The following is a 14,471-nucleotide window of genomic DNA, read 5'->3' as shown; positions in this document are numbered from 1 at the left end:
GCCAGGCTCTTTTTATTGCTGCATTTTGACCATGCACTAGTGGTTCTTTGTGCTGCCGCTAAGTTCAGGAATCAATACTGCATTCCCCGCAGCCAATAAAGGAAAGCTGACAGCATGAATTAACTGAATGTAGCCAGTTGCATGGAGGGCCATTGTCTTTAACGAAAATTGGGACGATTACCAGCTTCCATCACTTAGTGGAGGCTTTAATGCAAAGCGCGAGGTTGCGGTAATTTAATTTTGGCCCGCTGCTCTGACACACTCCCCTTTGCTACCGCTTTGTGGAGGCCAAGCTATTAATGGCTGCAAACCAAAACACGTAGGAGACAAAGGCAGAGAGACACAGGCACACAGAGGCAGCAGCTACTTCTGATTTAACAGAAGTTGCCTGGTAGTGTTTACAGATATTGGCAGGCACCATTCTTTCCCCAAAGAGTGCTCACCACTGAAGTAATCCACAGGACATGAGCCAAAGCAATCTGGCCTGAACCCCTCCACAGACTGCAGGGGCAGCTATGAAGAGGGAAGGAAGAAAGTTGGGGAGAGGCCATATTGCTGCTTATCTCTTGCGCTTCCCAGTTTGGTTGAGATGCTTTACATCTGGAGATGTGCTGGAAGGATACAGGCCTGGCTAATTAAATGCAAACTTCATAGTTTTTGCTTGCTGCTGTTGCTGGTGGTGATGCTGAGAGGACAAATGAAATGGCATTTCGCAAAAAAAGTAATGGGTTTTACTCCAGGTGCAATGAAATTGAAAACTGTAGTTCCATCTGACAGGTAATATTGCTCATTCGAATGGTTTTAAGCTCAGTTATTTAAAGGGGCAGTGTATTAGTCACAAACCATTTAACACAAGCTTTTAACTTGTTTTCACATTTGACAGTGGTAGGGGAGTCTGTCTGAGAAGTAACATTTTGAAAGCAATCGCGCTCTAAAGTTTTTATCTCCTCTTTGTTTGCTGTGAAGTAGTAAGGCAGGTAATGGTTTTGTTGCCTGCTTGCCCCCCTGTATGAGGCAAAACTGGGAAAGGAGGCCTCATTGGTGAGAACTGGAGAGCTGCTCTGTCCGAAGGATGACCAAGGCCAAGCCATGTCGATTGGCACTAGGATACTTCACACATCCATGGGGAATCAAAGGGGAAAGGTTGTGCTGCCTTGCTTCGAACAGAATAATTACTTTAAGGTGTCTCTTATGGTGGTGATAATGAGAAGAGGATGTTTTATTATCAAACCACTTTTAGCCACTGATCATGAAGAACACAAACTGATTTGGTCACCACACTCCAAACACAATATAAAGGTTTAACATACCCTCTAACACTTTGAAGCCAAAATCTGGGGTGCCATCTTCTCATTTTTAACTAGCGAGCATGAAGGTCATTTGGGTTGCCATGATCTCACACAATGCCCCCTCCCCGCAATAAAAAATAATTTGGGGGGCACAGTGCCTTATAGGCATAGGATTCAATAAACAATGTTTAAAAACCAGGTTTCCATAACTTAACTCAAATATAAGGTAAATGTATCAGCATTCAGAACAATAAGCACCTTCTTCCTTCAGTGGAAATACTGAAGTGTGTGTTTGACAGATGGACTGAGTAGAGATGTTGTAAGGACCCCAGAAAACATATTAAACACCACTTTAGTTTGGTGGTGAGTTTCGATGTTGGAGATCTAGCATTAAATACCTGCTCAGTAAGGAAAGTCGTTGAGTTGTTTTGCGAAAAGCATTTCTCAGCAGCTTGATTCATCACAGAGCTGCTGAAAAGATCAATGAGACAAGAGAATATGAAGGTACTTTTATACACCAAAAAGTGCTATAGAAATTATTACAAATACAGTGTGCAGATGTAGGGCTATTTATGAGTCAATGAGATCTGACCTTATATGCTACTGCTCTGATGGACATCAATAAAAAATTATTAGGGATTTCAGCATGAACAACCCTTATCCCTATGAGACACAAGTTCCACAGTGTCTCTCAGAGTGCCATTTAAGCATCAAGACAAACACATCAAGGGAAATGTTTTACAAATATTCTCAGTACTTACCGGTAACTCAGTGTGGCCCTCATAGAAGATTCCATAACAAGACACAGAATAGGGCTGCAGGGACACAGCTCTGGCCCCTTCCTGAGGTTGTATGATATTGCTGGCCTCATCCTTGATGACCCCATTTTATGCACAGAGAAAGCCTACACATATAGACCTCTATGCACACAGGCTTTCCTCGCATTCTGGACTGTTGCATGATCAAGGTTCCAGAAGATGGAGAAAGCCTGCATGTAGCTACCACATGACCTCACATGTAGGGTCAGAGGTACACCCCCACTGTCCTGTCTGTGCTGCACATGTAAGGGGGCTAAAGTTTTCATTTGAAAGAAGGATCCAGCCTTAGGGCTGCTGAAAATATCAGTCAGGTCACAAAAATGTTATAATTCTAATGCAGTGTGCTATGCCTCCCTAACACATTTTTTTTTAAAAAAAATGAAAATATGTTTCGTACAATGTGTAAACACTGACAGCTAGGGAGTTTGGCAATCTGAAAAATGACTTTTCAGAAAGAAAACAAGGACAATACACATTCAGCTTTGCTTTGAACGTAATGAATTATTTGGATTAAAAAGAGAAAATGATGGGGAAACAAAAATAATACTAATTAACATTTCTTCAGTTCAAAAGGAATGTTGCTTTGATAAGTAGCGCTGTATATTTACAGTACACACAAGTCCTTCTGGGAATGAATGTTTATTAAAATTCAGTTACCAATTTCCATTACATACATTATTTCACAAGCCCAACTTTCCGTGAGGAAGCTATAATGCTCCATATACTGTCACTTGATACAACCACCTTCATTCTGAACACTTAATGCGGAAGATTCATTAATTTCTACAGAACGTTCAAAGGTGCTGTGAAGGCAACGTTTCTGGTCTACACATTTTCATTTTGTGGTGCAATGAAATCTGGAGCAGTGGAGGTGTGATGGATAGATGGCATGGCCATGTACCACTGAGTTAAACTACATGTCATTTTAATCCCTCCCCCCTCTAAGAGCTCATCCATACTTCTGTTTATGACGTGATTTCTAGGTCTGTGACTTGCAGATGCAGATCTGAGCAGATTGTTTTTTCCCTGCCTACCATATTCCCTGGGAAAACCTGCTCTCTATTGCTGAATTGGAACAAACGTCAATCTGCTGAAACCCCAAATATTTGGGGAAGTGGCAGGATTTTTGTTTTTTTGGGGGGTTGTTTGTTTGTTGTTGTTGTTTTAAACCTCTCTGGTCTGTGTCTGGAAATCATGGATCTGTGCCTAGAAATTATGCCACAAACAGAAGTATGAATGAGCCCAAAGTCCATTTAAAGCAGTACCATACTGCTTTACTTCTCAGACTGGCTTTACAATCAATCCCTCTTCCCAGGGAACTCTGGGAATTGTAGTTCTGTGAGGGGGTAGGGGTCTCCTAACAACTCACAGTACCTTCAGCGAACTGTAATTCCTAGGCCTCTTTGGGGGAAGCCATGATTGTTTATAGTGTCATTATGCAGCATTAAATGTGTAATGCAGATGTGGCCTTGGATAAAACACCAAAATATGAAAGCTGCAATCCTTTCTGAAGAGTACATTCTCGTCTTAAATCATTTGGACTTACACTTGCACAACTTCTTCTATTGTATTTAAAACATTTATTGCACTAACACTCTTCATTGTGTTTAGCTTGCATTTAAATACAAACACTCTTCTGTAACTAGAATATCAAAGAAGTGGTTTTCACCCTCTAGAAAATGGCATCTGTTCTGTAATTTTCACCCAAACAACTGCAAACATCCCAAGATGCCTGCAGGAGCAATGATGCTCTGAATGAAATACAGAGACCTTGTCAGTACATTCTAACATGTTTAAGCAAGGCTAAAACAGAATCTATTTCTCTTTTTGAAGAGATTTTCTTCAGTAGTACTATTTATACAATTTCTATGGTAGGATATGTATATATACAAAAACTTCAGAAGCATCCATCAGTTACTATGGGTGGAGAAAAGATATCTGTATGCATTGAAGGCTCTGTCTACATGTTTTTCATTGCAACATTTCACAATGACAGTGGCTTCTATGCCAAATTATGATGACCTACATTAGCAACTCAGCTCCCAGAACATATTGAAAGCCAACACACAAGCCAAATTTTACAAGGCAAATGTAAAATATACTACTGGAGAAGCCTGATTGTCTCCATTATTTCAATTTTAGTTTTGTATGTTTAGCTATGTTCAATAGTGAAATCAGAAAATGGTCTGATGGAGATTTAAATCGAGGTAAACAGCTGCCTTAGCTAGAGTTGGCAACTTTACCATCTGAAGGTTCAACTCCCAGGTTTTGATTATTTTTTTCATTGATCTATGATTATTTCTGCTTTCTTTCTCAACACATTTGTTGCATTATATCTGTTCCATCTGTTTTATTGTGTTTTTTAACATTGAAATGACCTATGGTTTCAAGCAATACGTTTGAACTATTTTTTTGGAATATCATAGAATCATAGAATTGTGGCGTTATAAGTGACACAAAGGATCATCTAGTCCAACTTCCTGCAATGCAGAATCACGGCCATTTTGATGAATATTTTGAGGTTATAGCATAGAGTATTTGGAAACACTTTTACTGTGATGATGAAATATAAGTAGGGTTGCTTGAAAAATTCGTTTTTTTGCAAATCCGTATGAACTGACCTGATCTGCACCTTCCATATCACTGAGTAAATAAAAAATGCCTTCATTTTGTTGATTTCTCACTTCTCTGAATCTTGTGGTGCCATTCTGGGCTCAAAAGCATAAAAAATGCATATACTTTAAATATATCTATTTTATGATAGAATACTTTTAGAAATGCATACTTTGATGGAACATAGTTTAGAAATGTACATTTTGTGAGAAAGTACATCCATATATAGTTATTTATAGTTAGTATAGTTATAGTTATGTGGATTTTTTATAAAAAACAACAACAGTTTAATGTTGAAACAGGACTGCAAATTCCTTGATAAACTCAGCTGCTGCAAATGTCTATAAGCATCTAATGATACATACATTCCTGACAATGCCAAACTGGAAACAACCTCAAAAACTGAGTATATAAAAAGTAATCCTACACTAGAGGAAGTTAATTCATTCATCATTATTATTATTTTTAAAGGTTTATTCTGAAACTATTCTACAGAATTTTAATTCGTACAACATGACCTAATTTATTTCTAATTAAATCTAATGAATAGGTAATGGTCAATGTTGCTGTTTATTTGTGTTGGAATTTAATGAAATGTTGTAGTTTACTTTTCCATCTTGCTCTGCTCCACTGGAATTAGAATCTGAAAAGCTCCCTAACTGTGAGCTGTAGCCAAGTTTTATTCTGAAGCCAAGGAGTGGAGAGGAGCAAAGCAGCTGCAAGCTCTTCTATGAGAGCCCACACATTGAGGTGGCCCCACTAAACCATGGTTTGGCTTACCATGCTGGGTGTCAGGAACGTTGGCCCCCCCAGGGTGCAGCAGAAGAGTCGGCCTCAAAAATTGAGATAAGCGAGCAAGGGGCTGACTCTGCAGATGAGAGCTGGCTGTCAAGAGTCTAGAAAAGGAAGACACTGTTAGCTCCCAAGGAGAGGGAGAGATGGAAGGTGGCCAGAGCATTGCCAGGCAGCCAGCAGATAAGCCAGAGTCTGAGGCTGTGTCTTCTGAGGAGGCAGGCCAGGCATTCAGTCCCTGTACTTGGAGACTGGAGAAGCTCAGAGAACAACGAAAGGGAAGGAGAAGAAAGGTGGGATTTTGGCGTCCTTCCTGTTGAGGGGAGGGACGATGATTCAGACTGATCAACTACTATTAATGTGAGCAGGTGGAAAGACGTTCTCTGGATGTGTTTTTCTTGTAAATAAACATACATAAAACTGACAGAGTCATTGCTGCTTATCAGGCTGCTTGCCTGCCAGAGATCATTAGACTGAGTAAACCAAGTCCTTTCCCTTACCATGCTAAAGTTATTGTGGGGAGGGGTCCCATTTATTTATGATAGTGAATTTGTCAGGAGGTTTAGAGAAGAGCAAAAGAAGAGAATAATCTGAAAAGATTACCTGCCCCCAATAACTTTAAGGTTTCTGAGACTTAACATAAATAAGTCAGTTTATTTAAAAAGCAATATCTACCAGAAAGCAGGACAACTAGAAAATTCAAAATGCCATATCTTTTTAATGCTTCTTAATTCCCCCCTCCCTTTCAACATCAGTGCTATAGAATGAAGCACTAGCAAATCCCATTATGTACTGGGCAAAGCTCACATGCTTGTTCAAAGGTGATAGTGATCTGTGCCTTTATCAATCACACACTTTTCATGCTTAAGCAGCCTTTTCAAAATCCCTCTTTTAGCTACAATGATTGTTAAATATAGCTGGTTGCTGAAAAGAGGTGAGGATAACTTTAAATGATCTTAATTTGTTTACCCTTTCAGTTTTCTTCAACCCACAGAAACCTGTCATACTTAGATTCACTATATCTTGACAAAGATTCTTTTTACCCCTAGATAATTTGAGAGGTCTAAGTACACAGAGAGAACTTGAGCACCTCACTTCCACACTAGATTACTGGGGAAGGGGCATAGTCCACATTCCCATCCTAGCATCTGTCTCCTGAGGTGGTCATCTCACTCTGCCTAGTGACAGGGTTGGCTCAGTCAGAAAAAAAGGCAACCAGATTAGACTTGGCCTGGAAGAAATTACTGAATGATGCCACAGTTGTTGGGCATGCTTTGCTTACATAAATAATATTTGTTTTGACTTTATTTGTGGCTTAAGTGCACGACACAATGCCACCACAGAAAATTAAAACAGAAGTTATATTTAAACATGAACTGACAAGAAGATACAGCTCTAGCAATCAGTGTCAGAGTTAGAGTTACAGCCAACTCCTGCTGGTCTACCTTTTTGTTTCTTGACTCATGTAAGAAATCTTATAAATAAAATAAAATAAAATGAGTAATCGCATTCTCCAGAAGGGGAGGGAGTATGGAAGGTGATCTACCTACATTCTTGCAAATCATTTTAAATTCCTAAGAGTGGACAAGAAGCTAATGGAAATTCATGAGTGGTGCTTATTAGCATAGTAATTTTTAAACTAAACTTTACAGGTGGAAGTGGGATAGAAAAGTCAACTTTGCTTTAACCTTCTAGACTAAATTTCTCTTCCTTGTTGTAAAAATGATACCAGAAGATTTGTCAAAGTTTGTCCGTTGTTCCATGACACCGGATGGAAAGTGCCATTCTGTCATTGCTTGATAGCAGCTAGTGCAAAGTAATCATTAAGCAGACAGTATTATTTTCCTAATTAGTAAAAAAATAAAAAAAATATCTTTGGATTTCCTGGGGCTCCTTCCCGCTGAGCAATCATTTGATTTTGTTTATGTTGACAAACATGCAAGTTGCAGACTCTTTCTTTAATCATTTGACAAAGGCAAGTGTTTGCCCGTCTTACGCATGGGTTAAAGAAAACAATGGCACCCCCTTGCTTCTGGGTCTTCCTTTCTTGTGCAATTGTCACAGTGAGAAAACTATACCAACTGCAATATTCTGCAGCTGTGTTTTACTGTCACAGTTGTAAATATGCATCTTCAGATAGGACTGAGAGAATCCCCTGTCTGAAACCCTGTTGAGCTGCTGGCGACCAGTGTAGACAACACTTAGCTAAGGTGTCAGTGGTCTGACACAGTGTGAGGCAGCTTCCTATGATCCTAAGAAAGCTTTAGATTTTCAGACAACAATGAACATTCAGGATCCCATTGTCACATTTTTTCCCCTAGATGAAGATTAATATCCACGTTCGTTGAGGGGGTGGGGAGGGCAATTTATGAGGTGGCCTTTAACCTCAGAGAAACAGGATGACAATTCCAACATTTCTAATATATGGTTGCTCTTGCTTCTCGCATTCCTAGGGTCACCACTTCTGCACCTCCCAAAAGCAGGAAATCAATCACCAAACAAGAAGACTAAAGGTTTGTGAACATATACCACTTTATGAGTCTGCCCTAGTTTTGAGATCTTCAGTGGGGCCTTTCCCTTGTGTCCCCCCCCCCGCACCCACCCTCACAGGCACATTTGGTAAGAAGATGAGAGAGCCTTCTCAGCGGTTGCTCCCAGATTGTCCCTTCTAGGCTGGTCCCCTCTCACCGTCAGCCAAAGATAAACCTTTGACCACTAACTTTCTGTTGCAGCCAGGGTCTTTTATTGTTGCTTGTTTCCTATTTTCTTCTCCTTGTTGTTGTTTTAAACTGGTTTGATTCAAGGCTCTTTTTATTATTGTAACTTATCTGCCTGTGTTTATTTTAATATTTATAACTGATTGGTGTATTTTCTAGCTGCATATACTTATAATTCATGTTGTGAACTGCCTGGGGTCCTGCACTGGGAGAAAGGCAGGATATCAAACAAATAAACAAACCAAAACAAACAAACAAACAAACAGAAACTTAGAAACAAACCAACCAACAAACAGAAACTTAGAAATGTTTGTTATAATTTAATCAGAAATATAATACATCTCAGAGTGACCAAATGAGCTGTGTGCCTACTCAGTCTGCTATCTGAGTGCAACTGAAGTGCACTTTCAAGATCTCTTGCTCTCCTGTCTTAGTCTTCTTTGTCTTTAAGCTGGACTGGAACTGGACAGCGCTCCATATATCCCATCAAAAGGTCAGTTTCTGAGGTCCAGCTCTTCTTTACCAAGGACCAAGCCTTTAGGAACATAGATAGCTGCCTTATATAGCATTTCAGATCATTGGGACATTTAGCTCATTATTGTCTACGCTGACTGGTAGGAGCTCTCCAAGGTTTCAGGTGCAGATGTGTCAGAACATTCCCAGCCCTACCTAGAGATGTCAAGGGTTGAACCTGGGACCTTCTGCAGTAAGGTAGATGTTCTACACCCAAGTTCCCCCCTTTAGTAGACCCTGCCCCGTGGAATGGCTTTCCAAGATGAGCATGAGTCATCCCTGCTGCCTTCCAAGTGTCTTTGAAAAACCATATCCTTCAGGCAGGCCTTTCAAATCTGAGATGCTTCACCAGCCAGCTTTTGCCAATGTGTTTGATGCTTCTGCATAGTCTAAACTGTTCTATTGATCCATTAATGATAAAACCAACTCCATGTTGTGTATATTTTCACACAGATGCCACATTCAAAGTTATAGTCAAACATGAGCTGAAGGGAAAAGCTTTTTGAAAATAATTAACATTACCAGTTTTGGCAAGCAATGCAAATCTCCTGTAATTAAGGATTATGTAAAACTGGGATTTTAAGTACACATGGAATATTTTGCTATTATCCGTATTTTTCCTAGGAGATAATAGTGATAGCCTATCATACACAAACACCTTCCACTGCATCTTTTTTAAAATTATGTGCTTAATGTTACAGGTTAATTGGTGGTGTTTGCAAGTATCTTGTTTTCACTGGCGCTTAAAATACACTGCTAGCAAATCGACCCACACCTCTCCTCAGTCAGCATCCGTACCTCCCTTGTAGTCTGCAGTTTAACTATATTACCAATGAGGGCAAATGAAATAAACCCAGGTAGCCTGGATGTGGGAAAAGAGGGAAAGGATGCCTGCAAAATTTGTATTACTTGTTTCTCATACTTCCAAGTCAGAGAGATGAGGTGGGGAGATAACATTCCCCTTTAATCATATTGTCAATAGTTCAGGAAGAACGCAAGACACAATTATTATTATTATTATTATGTTTAAATATATTTTTTATTAAACAATTTTAGCAAAACAAATTATCAATCGAAATACCCCAATTACATTTCCCCCCCTTTTTTATTCCACCCCTTTCCTCCCTCTCCCACCCCCTAAGGACTTCCTTCAGCTCCCCTCTCTGATTTGTTTGTACATATCATTCTCTACATGTTAAAAATGATACATATCATTGCTTTATTTGTCATCTATTCTACTAATAAATTTGTGGATGTTTATTCAAAACCTGGCAAGGAGTCCAAATCATTTTGTTGTTTTTTTAGATAGTTTGTAAAAAGTTCCCATTCTTCCTTAAAGTCATAATTGTCCTTCTCACGTAATTTATGTGTCAACTTTGCCAACTCCGCATAACTCGTCAGTTTTTCTTGCCATTGTTCTTTCGTTGAAATTTCCTCATTCTTCCATCCTTGTGCTAACAAGACTCTTGCCACTGTTGTTGCATACATAAATAAGTTCTTTGTTTTTCTTGGCAGTTCTCGTCCTAAAATCCCTAACAAAAATGCTTCTGGCTTCTTTACAAATGTCATTTTAAACATTATTTTCAATTCATTATATATCATCTCCCCAAAAAAATTAACTTCTCTACATTCCCACCACATATGGTACAAAGTACCTTCTTTTTCTTTACATTTCCAACACGTATTTGACCCGGTTTTGTACATTTTTGCCATTTTTACTGGTGTAATATACCATCTATACATCATTTTCATATAATTTTCTTTCAAGAGAGAACAATCTGTAAATTTCAAATCCACCTTCCACAACTTTTCCCAGTCCTCAAATTGTATATTATGTCCTATATCTTGTGCCCATTTGATCATAACTGATTTAACCTCCTCATCCTTTGTTTCCCATTCTAGCAGAATACTATATGCTTTCTTCAGCAGCTTCGCTTCTTCATCTATAACCTCCTTCTGAAATCTAGAGATTGTGTAGCTAAACTCTTTTTTATTGTCTTCCTTATACATCTCATATAATTGTCTATAATGCAGCCAGCTCTGAAAATGGTCTTTAATTTCCTCATAGTCTTAACACAAGACACAATTAAAGCATATAAGCTGAAAAATCAGGGGCATTACAGTTCTCCATTGCCCAGCCCTGCTACTCCTTTGCAGGTGGACTAATCCTCAGATGGCTTGAATCTCTTGTTTTTTAAACAAAACAAAAAGCCTTTTCTTTTTTAAAGAAGCATGCTTTTGAATTTGTCTATCAAACTGCTCAGAGAGAGGTAGAAGCTAATCGAGAATTTGCTTTCTTTTATTCTCTCCCCAGCAGCCAGAACTCCCTGAGAGACACCTTTCATTGGCTGTTTCCATCTCCTGTTTGCTGGCATCACAGAATCCTGCCTCCCTGCACCTACATCAACATCACATGTGTGAGGCTGATGGAATAAGTGATCTGAATCAGCCATCAGAACAAGCAGAGGCGTCTCAGTACATCAAGAGCAGTGAAGAAAAGGGGGTGGCAATTTAAAAAAAAAAAACCTGCCAAGCATCAGCTGAGGCCTCTAAATCTTGATTTTGCACATCTGCAGAAGCATGGAGAGAAATCACTATGCATGAGAAGCACCCTATTTATAACACTCTCACCCTCTTTCCTATGCAGCGTGAAGCTGTACAGGGATAAGCTTTCTCACCAAAGGATGCTTTTACCGATTCACTGTATCACACTTGCTGAAGGCCAACCTGGAATCCTGATGCAAGCAGAAAATATTTTTGTTTCACAAAAGACCTCCACCTAAAATGGCAATAACAACATTTATATTCCAAAGACATATTTTCCTTGTTAAAAATGTGTTATTGCAGAGGACGTGATCAAGTGATAACACTGAAAATATTACACAAAAATACCTTATATTTCACCCATCCCCTCATTCACTAGCAGCAAGAAAGTAGTGTTACTGAAGTACTTTCAAAAGACAGTTGCTAAATTGAATTTTTATATTACATTGTAAAAGATTTCATCAGTCAGTGCAATATTCCTTTTGCCATATATGCTTAAATGTGTACTCCTATTTATGTATGCCACTATAGATAGATGTATGGGTCAATAGACACAGATACATATATGACTAGATATTAATATAGTTGTTTTGTGAGAACTACAGTAGATTAAATAATTTTGCATGATTGCTTTTTATTCTCCTTCTATACACAAAGAGTCTTGTACTCACAAAAGGAAGCTCTACTAAATTATTCTGATTTCTCCATCCCTTAACCTTCAGGAGTGACCTCTAGGGACAGAGAGGGCTATTGTGTAGGCAGGTAGGGAAACCCTATTGCTCAGGCAGAATTCCTCTTGCTCCTTTCCTGATCCAGCCCAATGAATTCAAACTCAAGCTCACATATTACACTGAGTACAAGGTGTTTCCTGTACATACAAAAGCTTGTGTGAATGAGTGTTTGTTTGGGAAACTGTCTAAAGAGACAAATGGCAGAGTGTGCCTTCGGGGGTGAAGTAAGGCCATTGGAGAGTTACAACGTACACTTATTGTATTTGTACATCTCAACTATTTGTGTACACGGGTACAGAGATTGTACCCTCACTGGATATGAGCTTGTCTTTGGGCACACCTCTTACATTCTACCACCCCAATTAAATTTCCATGGATGTGGAAGACGTAAGATCATTCTACTGTGCATTAAGGTATCCAGTAAAATGTTTAAACACACATTTGCTTTACAAAGAACCATCATATATGTTTTAAATACAAATGCTTTACAGTGTAACCCTATAGATGTGTACTCAGAAGTAACCCTTGGTAAGTTCAGTGGGGCTTACTCCCAGGTAAGGAGGTGGCTATAGTCCTCTCTGTGAGCACACTTTCACAGTGACACCTCTTTTCTCTCTTCTCTTCATTACCCAAATTCCATAAGGGAAATTCACATAACATCCCCTCCTTATAATGTGTTAAGTCAATTTCTGAGTCCATGCCTCCCAACATCAGCGCACTCAACACAAATGCCCCCAGCAGACACATGTTCAGCATTACTGTGAAAGAGCCCTATACCCATGCAGCTGCTTGTACATGCAGCTCTTACCTGTGATTGGTAACCCTGGCCAATTCATCTCACTGAAACGATACCATGGTAGAACTGTTCAGACCCCTTCCCTATAGATCTGTTCCTCTGGAGCAGACTAGTTGTTTATCCCCATTTTCAACCACCCCAGAGAATCCATGCATGGAACTAGTGTCACAGGCGAGGAGCCAGATGGCAGCCTAACATGATCCCTGATTGGATTCTGTGGTCACCATCTGCACAAGGGTGAGGTGGGGGAGGATGACTCTGTTGCAGCATCTCGTCCCATTCTACTTATTTTCAATCAGGTAGAAGATGCCTCATATCCCTTCTCTGAATCCTGCCTTGATTACACATGAGTACAGCCCAAGTCTTCCTACTTCTCTGGCTTCCTCCCTTGGTTACTCAACTATCCATTTACAACAACCATTTTTTACTAAAAGATGTCACTTATTCGGTCATTTGTACAATGCCCTTTGGTAGCAGCAACACAATGAGTTGATTCAGATTTATCATGGGGTGCAGGAAATATATTGTAATCCCATTCTCCATAGCCCTTTTTTAGATGTTCCACAAACACAATGGGGATTGTGGACCTAGCCCCAAAATATGCTGTCCAATGTCTCCTTCTGTTTACTTGTTTCTGGGCTTCCCATATCTTTTTAAACTTTTGTCTCCAAAACTGGTGGTGTGTTTTTAATTCATTCTGCTGTTAACTGGGTTAAAATTACCTTTCTCACTTGACAAGTCATTTTCAGATATTTAAGCATGAACACAGAGGGGAGGAACTGGGATTATGCCCATGGTTCCTGATATCTACACATGAATCACCAAATAAGAAGACATGGGGATGCGGGTGGTGCTGTGGTCTACATCACTGCACCTCTTGGGCTTGCTGATCAGGAGGTCAGCAGTTTGAATCCATGTGATGGGGTGAGCTCCTGTTGCTCTGCCCCAGCTTCTGCCAACCTAGCAGTTCAAAGGCATGTCAGTGGAGGGACGCGGATGGCACTGTGGGTTAAACCACAGAGCCTAGGACTTGCAGATCAGAAGGTCGGCGGTTCAAATCCCCGCAATGGGGTGAGCTCCCGTTGCTCGGTCCCTGCTCCTGCCAACCTAGCAGTTTGAAAGCACGAAGTGCAAGTAGATAAATAGGTACCGTTCCAGTGGGAAGGTAAATGGCATTTCCGTGCGCTGCTCTGGTTCGCCAGAAGTGGCTTAGTCATGCTGGCCACATGACCCAGAAGCTGTATGCCGGCTCCCTCGGCCAATAAAGCGAGATGAGCGCTGCAACCCCAGAGTCGGTCATGACTGGACCTAATGGTCAGGGGTCCCTTTACCTTTAAAAAAGAAAAGGAAAAAGAAGAAAAAGAAGGGGGGAAAGCATGTCAGTGCTAGTAGATAAATAGCTACCACTGTGGCGGGAATGTAAATAGGATTTCCGTGCACTTTGGGTTTTATCATGGTGTTCTGTTGCACCAGAAGCGGTTTAGTCATGCTGGCCACATGACCCGGAAAGCTGTCTGTGGACAAACACCAGCTCCCTCGGCCTGAAAGCAAGATAAGCGCTGCACCCCATAGTCACCTTTGACTGGACGTAACTGTCCAGGGGTCCTTTACCTTTACCTTTTACATGTATTTCCAAAACAATACATGAACTGAAACAC

General features: G+C 40.1%; 1 long non-coding RNA gene across 3 annotated transcripts in view; it reads left to right on the top strand.

Annotated features, from left to right (window-relative positions):
- The window catches only part of LOC308593134, a 242,246-nt gene extending 230,352 nt beyond the window's left edge, over positions 1-11,894 (top strand). For all 3 annotated transcript variants that reach the window (XR_014010767.1, XR_014010768.1, XR_014010769.1), the window contains 2 exons: positions 7,966-8,025; positions 11,057-11,894. This is a non-coding gene — a long non-coding RNA (uncharacterized lncRNA). The remainder of the gene's footprint in view (positions 1-7,965; positions 8,026-11,056) is intronic.
- Positions 11,895-14,471: the final 2,577 nt, after the last annotated feature.

Source organism: Podarcis bocagei (genome assembly GCF_964188305.1).
Source record: "Podarcis bocagei genome assembly, chromosome: 8".
Taxonomy (NCBI): Eukaryota; Metazoa; Chordata; class Lepidosauria; order Squamata; family Lacertidae; genus Podarcis; species Podarcis bocagei.
Note: the sequence above shows the minus strand (reverse complement) of the source record. Positions and strands in the feature narration are given on the sequence as shown.